Genomic DNA, 15,843 nt, shown 5'->3' with positions numbered 1-15,843 from the left:
TTTTGTATATAGGTATGTATTATTTTTGTTTATTTTTTGTGTATGTATTCCATGTACAGTAAGACCTCACCTATCGCTGGTGTTACGTTCCAGACCCGGCCGCGATAGGTGAAATCCGTGATGGGGAATTTATCGACTGATAGTACTTATTTAAGTATTTATATTGTAATTGTTTGGTAAGTTTTCATTGTTTTAAGTGTTTATAAACCCTTCCCACACAGTATTTATTTTAGATACAGTATTTAAATACAGTATTTACAATTTTAGATATATTTTTTTTAAAAACCCTGCTGATCGAGTTCCGCGGGCTGTTTAAATCTGCCGATCGACTTCCTCAGAAACCCGCGAACCAGCGAAGATCTGCGAATGATTTTTCTCATTAATATTTCTTGAAAACCTGCAATGAAGTGAAGCCGCAGTAGGTGAAGCACAATATAGCGAGGGACTACTGTAATGTATTTTTCTTTTCTGTTATTTTTAATGTATATAAATTAATAAGAAATATTTTTTAAAGAGAAATTCAAGTAAATGAGGGCAGATATTGTATTGTTGCCATTACAGAAACTTGGTGGGATAAAATGCGAGTTCCTGTTTTAACCATAATCAGAGTTCTTCAAATTATTGTTTTTTGTTTTTTAAATCTAGCAAAATCTCTCAGGTTATCCATTGAAAGAAGGGTCTTTACCTCAAAAAGAAGACCTGAACTCTTATTTCTTTTGGAAATGGAATATTTGCAAGTGCATCTAATGTTTAATCTGCTGGATTCTTCCAGATTAATTGAGATTTGTTTTTTGTTTTTATTATAGTATCTTTATTGTTTTCCAAAAAGAAAAGGTTAAAAGAAAATAAAAAAAAAATAAGGAGCAAAAAGATATTTCTCACATATTTTGTTCTAGTTTAACAGATCTAATCCATTTCTATTACCTTTTCCAATACATTTCTTCATATATTTGTACATTTACATAAGAATGTCGTAAGTATGTGTTACTATTAGTATAGAAAGAAATACATAGGGAAAGAGTTCATACATCTTAAGGTAATTGTTATCTTTATTTTGTATACTGATACTTTGTATTGTTATATTTTCAATCTTTGTTTTGAATCCATTCATGCCATTTGTACCATAATTGTTTAGATTTTTTGCTTTTGATCCCCTTAATTGAGTTTGTCATTTCCTCCATCTCTATTCATCTAAATATTTTATCAATAATTAAACTCTCCAATGGAGTTTGTTAGTTTTTCCATGTTTGTGCCAATGAAATTCTGACTGTGGTGCTTATGTGTGTTATGAGGAGCGTTTGTTTGGTATATGTTCTGTCTGGATCACTCCGGAAGCCAATACCAACCCAAAAAGAGAAGCCAGACACACGGGTAAAAGGCAAAGGCAGTTTATAAAATTCAAGAAAAACACAGGTAACAGAAAATGTCCTTACAAACATGAAAATGCTGTATCTTCAGATATATCCACGAAGGCAAAAGTCCATGCAGCAATACAGGATTCTTGCTGCCAAGACGAGGCTGTAGATAGCAGACCTACACGTCCCACGGGTCTTCCAAACTGCTGGGACACAAGCCAGGAACAGAGACGCCGAGAACAAAGCAGAACTTCAATTGATAACACTCCACATGGCTTCAAGGGCTTGCCTGCCTTTTAAACCCTGCTAAGAAGGACCACACCCAAGCCCAGCTGTTCCTAATTCAGTGCTGATAATACTTCTTTAATTGCTCCTTTCTTTGATCTGACCGTCTCTGTCGCATGTCAATGACGGCTTGTGCGTCATCATCTAATGACTCCAAGCTACTGGCTGGGGAGAGCCCCCCCGGGGGGCTCTCATGCTGTTCTCCTTCATCCCATTCCTGACTTTCCTCTCCCCCGTCCGACTGTTCAGCCCCCTCCTCTTCGCTGTCATCCTCCTCCGGGCATGGAGCCAGCAGAGACACAGCCGGTCCCTGAGCAGCCTCAGGCTGAACCACAACAGTATAAGGTCTTTTCCAAATTCATAAGAGCACTACTTTAAATATCCCAACATTACATTCATTGATGGGGAGATGAGAATTTTATTTTATGACCAAAAGATTTCAAAAAATAATAATAAATAAAAAAAATGTGAAGTGTGAAACTTTCAGTCCATCTTGGCACTGGAAAATTATTAAAGTTTAAATTTCCTTTAAATTTTCCTCTAATCACAAATGTAGCTTCCCCCTCTGCCCCCACTTATTTCTAAGTATCCCAAAGCAGAATATTTCTTGTTAAGATGTGTATACAGTATTTGCTTAAATAAATTTGTTTATTCAACTCTTGGAAACATTTCTATAATTCTGTAATTATCTCTAGGTGACCTATAGCACGGCACTATATTTTGCACATGTTTGAAATAGAACAAAACGCAAATAAATCCAATAAAACATGCAAAAAACATTAATACAGTAATGACTACAACTTACAGAAGATTGCGGACATCTTGCAAAGGCCAAGATGAACAAACATGTTTTCAAGACTGAAATAAAGTTAGCTCGCTCTCAGTCTCTTGGGTAGGGAAGGGAGCCACTTACAAAAAAATAAACTTTCTTCTGATTGATGTTAAATGAATACCTGCAGGTGGCATATTCAGAAGAATTCAAATTGATCATCTCAGGTATCCTGGTTACAGAGTTGTTCAGGCTTTGTGGGTTAATGCCAAGACCTTCTGCTGAAGCAATTTTCTTTATAAAGCCTTTAAGAGTATAATTATATTCATGTAAGGTCTGAACATCTTTAAAAGCCTTTTGATAAAGCCTGCTTCCAGGGCACAGATGAACACCTTTGCATTTAGATGCCTTCCCCAAATTCTCTTTGTTTGTCCTGATGCTTATTGCTAAAGCAAAGGGGTTTTATTTCCCCCCACCCTGCTACAATTTATTGCATTTCACTGGATGTGTGGATTTAATTTACAGGATGTGGCCAGCAAAGGGCCAACACATGAACTCTTTAAACACACACACGCACACACAATTTGATGTCCATCTACCCCACTTGCACATAATGACAGCCCCACGTACAAAATGGAAAGTTTTAAAAACATATAAATGGACCAAAAATACTGTTGAATTTCTTAGGAAACATCGATGCTTAATCATTGTCTCAGCTAATAAATCCCCAATGTTTTTAAAGTATCTTGGCACTCCAGAAATGGAATCTCTCTCACTCTCACTCCCTTTCATCTATCCTCTGTCCTCTCTCTCTCTCTTTCTTTCTTTCTTTTATCATTTATCATCTACCTACCGACCTACCTATCATCTATTCTTTCTTTCCTTCCTTCCTTCCTTCTTTCTTTCTTTTATCATTTGTCATCTACCTACGTACCTATCATCTATTCTTTCTTTCTTTCTTCCTTCCTTTCTTCCTTCCTTCCTTTCCTTTCCTTCCTTCCTTCCTTCGTTCCTTCTTTCTTCCTTTTATCATTTGTCATCTACCTACCTGCCTATCATCTATTCTTTCTTTCTTCCTTCCTTCCTTCTTTCTTTTTTTCTTTCTTTTATCATTTGTCATCTACCTACCTACCTATCATCTATTCTTTCTTTCTTTCTTTCTTTCTTTTATCATTTGTTATCTACCCACCCACCCATCCATCCATTTATCATATCTATCTATCTATCTATCTATCTATCTATCTATCTATCTATCTATCTATCTATCTATCTATCTTCTATCTTTATATCTATCGTCTATTTGTCATCTCTCTCTCTCTCTTTCTCTCTCTCTCTCTCTCATTGATCTCGATTTAGTTAAGAGTCAGGTTTTTTTTTCATTGAGATGGCATATGGATATTAGGATCTTTTTTTTTTTTTTACAAAAAGTATTTTACTTATTTATTGATCACTTGTAACCTACGCTATCAAATCTGTACATTCACAAAGATGATGTGAGAACCTCTGCAGAGAGCACAACACTCCAGGAAAAGAGAACAATGGCAACGTATGGGAAAAGATGCCCGTGTTGGACATTGTATAAACAACTCTGAAACAGATTAACATTCCCAGACACTTGAGGACAAATTTGCAGGAATCATGACTGACAGCCACCTGCTGATTCCATCTGCTTCTGAGATCACAGACTTGTAAGAACAAGGGTTTAATGTGTGCATTGGCTTTGTAGGTAGAACTTTTCAAAGAACGGTTATCCAAATTGGTGCCAGATAATGATAACTAGAATTAATGAAGGACTGTGTCAAAAGCAATTACAGGGGCAACTTGCTTATGAAATTTGGCAGTACAGGACAACTCTGTTTCTTTCTGGGCAGTCATCTTTCTGTGTCATGTTTCTGATACACATTAAGTGTTGAGGCACTGTATCAAGAACAGGAAAAAGAATGCAATGGAGTAGATCACACTGAATTGTGTATTTGTTTGGCAACTTAGCAAATGAGGGAATTAAAATAGTTTGTGTACCCTTCTGGAGTGTTGAAGTGTAACATCCATCTAATCAAAGAGATTCTCTGCTATGACAGTTGTGTGTGTGTGTGGTTTTTTTATTTAACCTAGATAGAATGGCATTCTTTTCTATTGTCAACGTGAATGGAAAACACTTGTTTGCAGTTCAGAAAACTGGCTTAAATTAACAGGGTTTCTTAAAAGTGCTTAAATGGGTGTCAAATGATACTTAAATAAACATAAATCAAAATGTCATTCCACTTCATTTTCTTCTGTTCAATCTTGTCCAACTCTCAGAGGCTTGTCTAAATCAGTCTCTAAAAGGTGGAGCCCAAGGTCTTATGCTTAAGGGGGCACTAGAACTCACAGTCTCCTGGTCATTAGCTCAATGCTTTAACCACTACATTAAATTAGTTCTCAGCTCCAGATTAGATCATTTTAATAAGATGAAGAGGAACTTCATCTCCGAGTCTTCGGAGAGGGGCGGTATACAAATCTAATAAATTATTATTATTATTATTATTATTATTATTATTATTATTAATCTACCATAATAATCCCACTTTGCAGATCTCTTCTCCAACACACTTGTATACATTTTAAATGAAGAGAAGGAAGGACAATAAAAATACTATTAAGTATTCAATAAATAGTGCATAACTTTCTACCCCCACTACCATGGGGGCAGCAGCCCATCACTGCTCTAGTACCTCACATCAGTGATGAGGAAAAAGAGAAGAAGCCTCTTCTTAATGTGCAGGCACGCGGAGCTGCCAAAAGGCAGGAATGGTTCCACAAAAGGAGGTCTCCTCAGGAGTAAAGCTTGGGGCTAATCGTCCACTCCTCTAGCCCAGTGTTTTTCAACCAGTGTGCCGCGGCACACTAGTGTGCCGCGAGACATGGTCAGGTGTGCCGCGAAGCTCAGCAAGAGAGAGAAAGAAAGCAAGAGAGAGAGAGAGAAAGAAAGCAAGAGAGAGAGAGAGAAAGAAAGCAAGAGAGAGAGAGAAAGAAAGCAAGAGAGAAAGAGAAAGAGAGAGAAAGAAAGCAAGAGAGAGAGAGAGAAAGCAAGAGAGAGATAGAAAGATAGGCAGGGAAGGAAGGAAGAGAGAAAGAAAGAGGGATGGAGAGAGAGGGGAAGGAAGGAAGAAAGAGAAAGAGGGAGAGAAATAGAGCAAAAGGGAGGGAGGGAGAGAGAGAGAGAGAGAGAGAGAATTTTTTTGTCAAACTTTTTTTAGCCCCCCCACTCCGCCCCGCTCAATGTGCCCCATGATTTTGTATATGTAAAAAATGTGCCGCAGCTCAAAAAAGGTTGAAAATCACTGCTCTAGCCTACTTAAGGGGTAACAACAACAGCAACAACTCTGCAGGAAACAACACCTGTTCGTTCAGGTGCCTTCATGGTCTGAAAACCTCTGCTCAGCTTATCTGTTTTGGCTTTCTTCCTAAGGATTGCTTCTAGGCATTTTGCCAACCCTTGTAACCTTCTTGAGATATCCAGGACTAATTGCAAACTTAATTTATGACTTTTTGGACTTCTTAATGCCGTTTAATTAACAGCTGTTTTTTTCCAAGAAAAGACTGCTTTAACTTGTGTCTTTGTGTATCAACTACTAACCAAGTTAATTAGTAGTCGTTAATTGAGTAAACATAGGTTTGCACAAATTGCGTGTGTGCTATGTTCTTTCTGGTCCATAGCTGGGACAGAACAGCACCACCAGCATCAAATACTCCCAAATTACTTCTACTTTTGTAGGGGACAGAATGAATCCTATGATTTGGTAAATTTAATATCAACATGTTTGCCCACTCCCCTCCCCGTCAATGGATGAGTGGAAACGTCATGTTCTCAGCTGACACTTCCAATATCTCATTTTGGAATTCTGACTTCTTTCACAAAGTGATTGAGGAACCAGTCCTGAAAAGTGTGTATGCAAACTATGAGTGGCAGTTGATGCACACAACCTTTCAACACTTTAGGATGATGTGACTTGCTGACAATGATTGGCATTCCTCTATCCATTGACATTCCTACTAAGTAAGAGTGGTGTGTGCACTGATTTTTTTTTAATTTTGGTCCTCTGTTGATGGCTCATGTTCTAAAGCTGGAATGGTCTCAGATACTGTTGTGGTTCAGTCTGAGGCTGCTCAGGGACCGGCTGTGTCTCTGCTGGCTCCATGCCCGGAGGAGGATGACAGTGAAGAGGAGGGGGCTGAACAGTCGGACGGGGGAGAGGAAAATCAAGAATGGGATGAAGGAGAACAGCATGAGAGCCCCCCTGGGGGGGGGGCTCTCCCCAGCCAGTAGTTTGGAGTCATTAGGTGATGAAGCTCAAGCCGTCATTGACATGCGACAGAGACGGTCAGATCAAAGAAAGGAGCAATTAAAGAAGTATTATCAGCACTGAATTAGGAACAGCTGGGTTTGGGTGTGGTCCTCCTTAGCAGGGTTTAAAAGGCAGGCAAGCCCTTGAAGCCATGTGGAGTGTTATCAGTTTGGAGTTGCGTTATCCTGTCTTGTTTCTCGGCGTCTCTGTTCCTGGCTTGTGTCCCAGCAGCTTTGGAAGACCTGTGGGAGGTGTAGGTCTGCTATCTACAGCCTTGGCTTGGCAGCAAGAATTCTGTATTGCTGCATGGACTTTTGCCTTCGTGGATATATCTGAAGATACAGCATTTTCATGTTTGTAAGGACATTTTCTGTTACCTGTGTTTTTCTTGAATTTTATAAAACTGCCTTTGCCTTTTACCAGTGTGTCTGGATTCTCTTTTTGGGTTGGTATTGGCTTCTGGAGTGACCCAGACAGAACAGATACCAAACACCAGAACAAACTGGTCTCACAGGGATTGCACATTTGTGATAGAATGAGACATAAATAATTGACTATTTCAAGCAAACTTTGCCTGAAGACTCTTCCTCCTCGGCTGGTGCATTCCATGCTTCACCAAAGCATCCCTTGTCCCTGAATCCATGCTGTGAACAAAATCACCCCAACCATCCATGGATAGCTTTGAAATGTACTTTCATGCAGTTCTCCTACCATATTAGCTGCTATTCTACTTTCCACTCTGCATGCATTAACACCACATGAATGTTGTTGCATATAACACTTTGTTCTTGTTTCAAATGGGCATCATTTCCTATGCCATTTTCATGTTTTTGTTACTCAACTTTCAATGTTGGTATTGGTAGCATCATACAGGAAAGCATATTTCTTAAGCTGACAACAAGGTTGTCTCTTGGCACCATGCTGTTCCCAAACTCTTCATTCTAGAGGTTTTTCCCCCTAGTCAACTCTTAACTTTTCAGTTGCACTCAAATTTTTTTTCTCTCTTTTAATGCCTCCTTTCAAAGCCATGTTTGATCGAAGGCAGAATTCACAAAATATCTACATTACAAAGACCCAGACACCCTGAGGAATATGCCAATATTATCAAGGAAATGTAGCACTTGTATAAGCAGGTGTAGAAACAGTGTCCACATTGATACTGCTTCACCAAGGACTAAGCTTGTTTAGGATGAGGTCCAAATTCAGATGGTTAACAGAATAGTAGAGTTGGAAAGAATCTTGGAGGTCTTCTACTCAAGTAGGAAACCCTATTCTATTTCAGACAAATGATTGTCCAGTCTTTTCATGAAAGCATCCAGTGATGAAGCACACACAACTTCTAAAGGCAACTTGTTCCACTGATTAATTGTTCTCACTGTTAGGAAATTTCTCCTTAGTTCTAGATTGGTCCTCTCTTTTATTAGTTTCCATTCATTGCCTCTTTCTGCCTTCAAGTGTTTTGAAGAAAAGGTTGACCTCCTTCACCTTTGTGGCATCCTCCTATATATTGGAACACTGCTATCATGTCACCCCTAGTCCCCCCCCCCCCCCCATTAAACTAGACACACACAATTCCTGGCACTGTTTTTCATGTTTTAGCTTCCAGCTAATTGCTTTTATTGCTCTTCTCGTCGCACTTTCTGGACTTTCAATATCTTTTTTTATCTGAAGCATCCTCGTTGGCAAAGCGAGATATGAATGCTGAATGCCTGATGTGCCAGTTCCATCACCAGTATCTGGGTAAACCAGGGGAAGGGTTAGATACGTGGCAGGCTGTGATCATCAACACATCTTTTTGGTCAGGTACGCAGAAGCGGTAGAAAATTTTTGATTTTTAACACGGAAGTCTTGAGGTGAGGTTTCGAGGACTTCCGTGTTTTTGCGATGCTGCAATTTTGCTGAGGCTCCCCTCACTGGGAAACCCCACCTCCGAACTTCCGTTGCCAACGAAGCACCCATTTTTGCACTGCTGGGATTCCCCTGCTGGGATTCCCCTGCAGCATCACAAAAATACGGAAGTCCGGAGGTGGAGTTTCCCATGGAGGGGAGCCTCAGGGGAATCCCAGCAGTGCAAAAATGGGTGCTTCGGCTGGCAAAAGGGGAAAGTTTTGGGCTTGCATGCATTACTCGCTTTTCCATTGATTCCTACAGGAAACATTGTTTCACCTTACAAACTTTTCACCTTACAAACCTCATCCCGGAACCAATTAAGTTCGTAAGACAAGGTATCACTGTATATGTATTTGCATAGACTGTATAAATCATTTTTAAAAACCATCCGAGTGCCTACTCTCTGACATTTGAGGAAGCAGCCCAGCTCCATTAAATTGGGAGTTTTAACTCCGGCAGACATCACCAGAAAGACCTGAGGGGGCAGACAATGCCCTTAGGCTCTGAGTTGCCAGCGCCTAATATACTGTAATTTTAGGACTGTAGAGACTTTGCCAGTTCCTTTCATGAGACATTGCTTGGAGTTATTGTCACAGTCTGCCAAGAACTAATTAGAAAGAAGCTGTTTTCGACAGGCTGGATTTATATAAGAGATGGTGGACATGGCAGTCAAGTTAATTATTCTATCAATTTGCAATTTTTTTTTATAAAAGGAAAAAAAACACAACACAGGCAGAGAATTTTCAATAACTTGATGATTAGAGGAATTGGATATTTTAAACTAATATTAAAACCCTGCTGTTCTGTTCGGGTCGTATGTGACCCGAAGCCAAGTTTGAGTCCCTGTAAAAAATTTTCCCTGCATATCTGAAACTTGAAATTTCATGACTTTTCATCATTTCAGGGGTTCTCTCTATGAGAATTTTTTTTGGGGGGTGGGGGGCTTAGTTTTTGCTGGGCAAAAAAAGTTACAAATCTTCTGTTCCCGGGTCACCCTGACCCGGACCGAAAACTCTTCATTTGCAGTGCTTATGTTTGGTCTTTTTGAAAGCTTTTTTCACTTGGAAAGTAGTCTGAACATTTCTGCACACAATGATATGAAAATTGAAATGAAAAAAGTAAATCTTATTGGTTTATTTTGCGGATATAATGCACGCCCCCCCATTTTTTTGAATTTCTTTTCAATTTATGGATAGTTTTGCTTGCAAAATGCATTCTATTTTACTAAAGTTGGTGTGGGATTGGTAGCTTGAACATTTCTGAATATAAGAAAAATATAAAGGAACTGAAAAAAATGATTCTTATTGGTTTTTTAATATCATAAATAAGTCCCCCCCCCCTCGGCTGCTTGCAACCATTTTCACTTTTTATTTTTTTATGCTCCAAATCCGAAATATTCTTTAAAATCTTAGGCATTCATTTACTCAATTTAACAATGCTGATCATCAAAAAATATTTTTGGGGTGGTGGCTAATTGTTTTCTGGGCAAAAAAAAAATCATAACTTCGAGTCTGTTTCTGTTTGTATATGACCGGACCAAAAATAATTTTTTTAGGTACTTGAATTTGATCTTTTTGAAAACTTTTTCAACTGGAAAACTAGTTTGAACATTTATGAACATAATGATATGAAAATTGAACTGGAAAAATTGAGACTTATATTTTTATTTTGATCAAAAAGCCCCTCCCCCCATCCTTTTTAAATTTCGTGTCAATTTCTATTTTTTAAGGCTACAAATCCCTAAGGAATTTTCCCCAAAAAAGTTTGATATACTAAATTGAACATTTCTGAATATAAGAAAAATATAAATGAACTGAAAAAAATGGTTCTTATTGGTTTATTTTTGCCACAAAAGGGCCACCCCCGGCCTTGCTATGTGCCATTATTGTCACTGTTTATACATATTTGTCTAGAAATATTTGGAATATCCTTTTGAAAATCAACCACATTGTAGCCAGAGAACTAATTTTATGAAACAAATCCATTTTACTAAAAAAAAGTATGTAAGTTTGAAATTAACAGCATAATTTTTATATAAATTGAAATAATTGAACACGGGGGGAGGCATACATTTATGTGCAAAATAAACCAATATGCATCAATTTTTCCAGTTCAATTTTCATATCATTATGTTCAGAAATGTTCAAGCTACCAATCCCACACTAACTTTAGTAAAATAGAATGTATTTTGCTAGCAAAACTATCCATAAAGTGAAGACTATTTTAAAAATACGGGGGGGGGGGGCGTGCATTTCATCAACAAAATAAACCAATATGCATCAATTTTTCCAATTCAATTTTCATATCATTATGTTCAGAAATGTTCAAGCTACCAATCCCATACCAACTTTAGTAAAATAGAATGCATTTTGCAAGCAAAACTATCCATAAATTGAAAAAAAATTCACAAAAACGGGGGGGGCGTGCATTATATCCGCAAAATAAACCAATAAGATTTACTTTTTTCATTTCAATTTTCATATCATTGTGTGCAGAAATGTTCAGACTACTTTCCAAGTGAAAAAAGCTTTCAAAAAGACCAAACATAAGCACTGCAAATGAAGAGTTTTCAGTCCGGGTCAGGGTGACCCGGGAACAGAAGATTTGTTACTTTTCTTAAACAGAACAGCAGGGTTTTAATGAGGAAGGGCCAGGCTTGAACATTAGAGCTTTCCATGGGTGTTTACATTTGTTGTAACCAACTGTTTTGGGTTTATTTTTTTAAAACGAGAGGTTCTCAATGTTGGTCATGCACAGTACCCTGTTTCCCTGAAAATAAGTCACCCCTGAAAGTAAGACATAGGAAAGATTTCGTAGAATTGCCTAATATAAGGCATCCCCCGAAAGTAAGACGTAGGAGACGTTTCATTTCGCAGCATTCCCAAGCAGAACATATATAACACTGCTGTCCATAAATCGCATCCCAAAATGCTGCATCAATCAGATTTCAAACACATCCAACACATGCATTTTTGCTGCAGCAGGATACAGGTTATAATTCGTTGAAAAAAAAATAAGACATCCCCTGAAAATAAGACGTAGCACATCTTTGGGAGCAAAAATGAATATAAGATGCTGTCTTATTTTCGGGGAAACAGAGTAATGGGCTGCTGCATAAATGGTCTGGTGCACAGTCCTAGTTGGAAAAATGGAGATGCACACACATCGCCATGTGCATGGCATGTGCACATGTGTGACCATGCAAGATTCAGCTTCTGCACAGGAAGTGAAATCTCACATGAGAATGCTCACATGTAAAGATTTTGCCCATTTTTGGTGGGATTTTTTTGCTTCCACGCATGCGCTGGATCTCTGCCTCTGGCTCCAGACTCCAGGCTTGGCCCATGTTCCTCCGCAGCCTCCCTGCTCTCAGACTCTGCTGCCAGCTTCACAGACTACTGGTGGAGACCAACAGGACCCTTACCTAACTCTAACCAAGTGCCCATCATTACTTTTGAAAACTCCTGGAAACTACTGTACATTGTTATTGCTATTGCTATTGCTATTGCTATTGTTATTGCTATTGTTGTTGTTGTTATTATTGTTGTTATTGTTACTGTTGTTATTGTTATTGTTACTGTTACTGTTGTTATTGTTATAAGCAGCATGAATTTGAGATGCAGGCAATATTTATTTTATTCAGCATTAATTTTTTTAAAAAGGTGATTGCTTTATCCTTTCCAAAAGGTTAAGAACAGACTGGGAAGTGCCTTACTGATTTCTCTACGCTTGGTCTCCTTTCCTGCATGCATTTCTTCAAACAGGTTAGATTGTTATGCATTGATAACTTCTAGGATGTCTTCCGTCTTCTTTTAATTTATGATCTCCGGATTTAAATATAAAAAGGAATGTGCTGGGGAAAAAATATGTATTGTGTTTCATCTCTTCTTTGAAAGAGGTCCTTGTGGAGCGATCACTGGTTTCCGAGCGATGAATGTGTATAAATTCTACTCACCAGAGTCTTACCTGTCAGATCCCATAAATATCCATTGCTTGTGAACAAATGCAGACATGTAAAATGAATAACACTTGATTTCTTTGTCCGTCACCCATACATATCACAGTACTTGTAGCCAGGCCTCTCAGCAATAAACATTTCTTGTATAAAATCAGCAGTGAGGTTAACATTCCGGGACCCAACCATTGTCAGAAAGAGTAACAAAGCTCCTTATAGCTGATCTTATGCCTCATACAAAGTTATTTCTGCCTTCAGCCTTCTGCGTCCAAAGAAAAAACAGAGTGGCTCTCAAAAAACCTACAAGGGATAAATGCTTTTAGGTATCAGAAGAGGAACTGAACTTTGTTTGAAAATAGGAAAGAGTCTGGAAAGAAGATCTAGGCAGGCAGTTATATATGCCCATCTTGCAGTTTAATTAACTGACTATATTTAGAAAAGACTGGAGTTCTTTCAGCTTTTCAGCAATAATTTAAAGAAGAAGAAGAAAATTTTTCCCAACATGGAGGAAAAAAATATTCTGGTTTCCTTGACTTTATACCAGGTGCTCTTGAAAACAGATTGATGCCAACGCGATTGAAAAGACCAACATAAACAATTCTGGGGGGAAATTAGAAATATGATAGAAGGAATTATAGGAAAAGAAATATTTACAAAACCAGAATTGTTTTTACTTGGAATATTTAGGCAAAATTTTCCAAAGAACGACAGACATGTAATACTGCATATTACAACAGCGGCAAGAATTACATATGCTCAATGCTGGAAAGAGGAATTCACACCAACGATATATAATGTAATAGCTAAAATCTACCAGGTAGTGGAAATGACCAAATTGACTTACGAACTACAGGATAGGGACATGGAGGACTTTCACAAAAGCTGGGATAGATGGTATATCTGGGTTGCAAAAAATAAACTAAACTAAAATTAAATTAAAATGAAAAGAAATTAGGAACCCCAAATCCAAATTTAGAGACAATAAATTTAATTATCATCAACAAATATTAACAAACTATAGCACCATTATACCATTGAAGAAAAAAGGATATATGATTGATATAATGATAAGGAAATTATAAGATTGTATTTATGTATTAAATGTATAACAATTGTTAAAAGGAAGATTTTCCTTTATAAATTAGACGTAAGCTGCACACAAATTACGCTACTCTTCGAGCAGTGCCAATTGTAAAGAATGATACCAAATATGTTATGTATAAAGCAGGATGCTTTATTTTTTTTCTTTTTCTTATCTTCTTTTCCCTTTCCCTTCTTTTTCATATTTGTCTTATGTGTACATATTGTCATTATGTTGTCCCTTGTCGTGTATTTTTAATGTAGATATTTAATAAAACTTTTTTCAAAAAAGAAAAGAAAAGAAAAGACCAGCATAATTCTTGTCCTATAACAGAGTTGACTGGGGAAAGAAATGCTACGAGTACAGTTGCAGTAAATGTCACTGATCCTCTTAGTGTCCTTCTAACCCGGCTGGGGTTTGTAATCATGCCTTTTCTTGAATCTCTCCTTGTCAGTTGTTGTTAATTCCCTAGACTGCCGTCCTGCTTAATGATTAAAAAGACGATGCTTGTTAACATTTATTAGTAGGATGGGATGGTTTCAGTAATCTCCTTGGGGAGATCAATAGACAAGAATATTGAAAATATGACACGTGTGTGTTTATGCAAATGTTAAACTTCTAATAATATTTGGTGCACAAAATAAGATACGGGCTGCAAAACTTTTTACTACCACACAGTGACCGTGGCTTATTTTATGGGTGTGGCTTGCCAGCCATGTGACCAGGTGGGAGTGGCTTGATGATCATGTGACTGGGGGATGGCTTAAAGGTCACGTAACTGGCTTAAAGGTGGTCAATTTGACATCACTCACGTCAAGGGTTTGGGTTAGGGTTAGGGTGCCTGGCCTCTCCTCACCTCTAAGAGATAAAATTTCTCTCTCTCTCTACTGAACATCCAAAATATACTATTTAATTCAATGTACATATGCCATATGTGTACATACTATACATATTACAAACAGGCACACAAAAATATACATTATCTACTATATAAACTGTATGTGTATGCACACACACACACACACACTCACAGCTCTTCTAAAATTATACACATTCAACCTCATTTACTGAGATAGGTAAAAGATCCCCAGAGCCCAGAAAGGAAAGAAAGAAAAAAAAAATCAATTTTTTTCTACTGGTTCTGTGTACCTGACCAAAATGTTTCTGTCGGTTCTGCATACCTGAACATATCCATAGGATAAGGTGACCAGATTTTCACACTGTTAAAGCGGGACACCATTGACATGTGTGTGTGTGTTTGTGTGTGTGTGTGTGTTAGATTCCTTGATTTAAAATTTGTTCTATGAAATAAATAAATAAATTAGTTACCTAAATTATCTGAGACAAGTCAAACTATTCTCCAAAGCACCTGAGGATGAATTCAGCTAATGAAACTGATTTGTGAGAACTGATGGGATGATGGGACAAGATAAGTGTATACATGGTTAATAGAATTCGAGACCAAGCTACAAAGAATAAATTGGAATCACTTTATAATATGTAAATAGATATATTGCTCTTGAGTTAAAATGGTATATACAAAATATGCCCCCATTTTGGTGGAGGGGTGCGAATGTTATCTGGTGGTGGGCACAAATAACTGAGCACTTGTATGTTGTGTGTGCATTTTATATATATATATTTAATCAATTAAAATATTTTTTAAAAAACAGATTGTGGCAGTGTTATTTTGCAGGATCCCACCACTTTTGTAACCTTGCCTTCTGCAATGAGATCTCCCAAGAGATCCATATTTTTAAAATTTATCCGAATTTGCACATTTCAATCATTATTTGGAAGAACAAAAATAAGATATGGGACTCTTTATACAAAATAAAGGGAACTAGTTTAATCTAGTGGTTCAGAGGCTGTGATTTCTAGTCCTGCTTGAATTCTGAGTCATCTTCTTGCATAGGGGATTATAGCCAGTTCTTTCCCTCCCTCTCCCTCCCCCTCTTTTTCTCAGCCCAAACATCTCATAGGATGATTTTGGGGAAAATAGAATGAGCAAAGAGTATTAGGTATGAATACCATCTTGAGTTACTTATAGTTAAAATAAAGATGGGATAAAAAACTAATAAATTAATGAACCATTGGTTTAAAAACAATGGTTATATAAATATTTTAGAAGCACATATGCCCTTGAATAATCTTTGCACTAGATAATCTGAACACCAAATACG

This window comes from Erythrolamprus reginae, chromosome 7, assembly GCF_031021105.1.
Source record: "Erythrolamprus reginae isolate rEryReg1 chromosome 7, rEryReg1.hap1, whole genome shotgun sequence".
Classification (NCBI taxonomy): domain Eukaryota; kingdom Metazoa; phylum Chordata; class Lepidosauria; order Squamata; family Dipsadidae; genus Erythrolamprus; species Erythrolamprus reginae.
The sequence above is the reverse complement of the archived record's forward strand: the minus strand, read 5'-3'. Positions refer to the sequence as shown.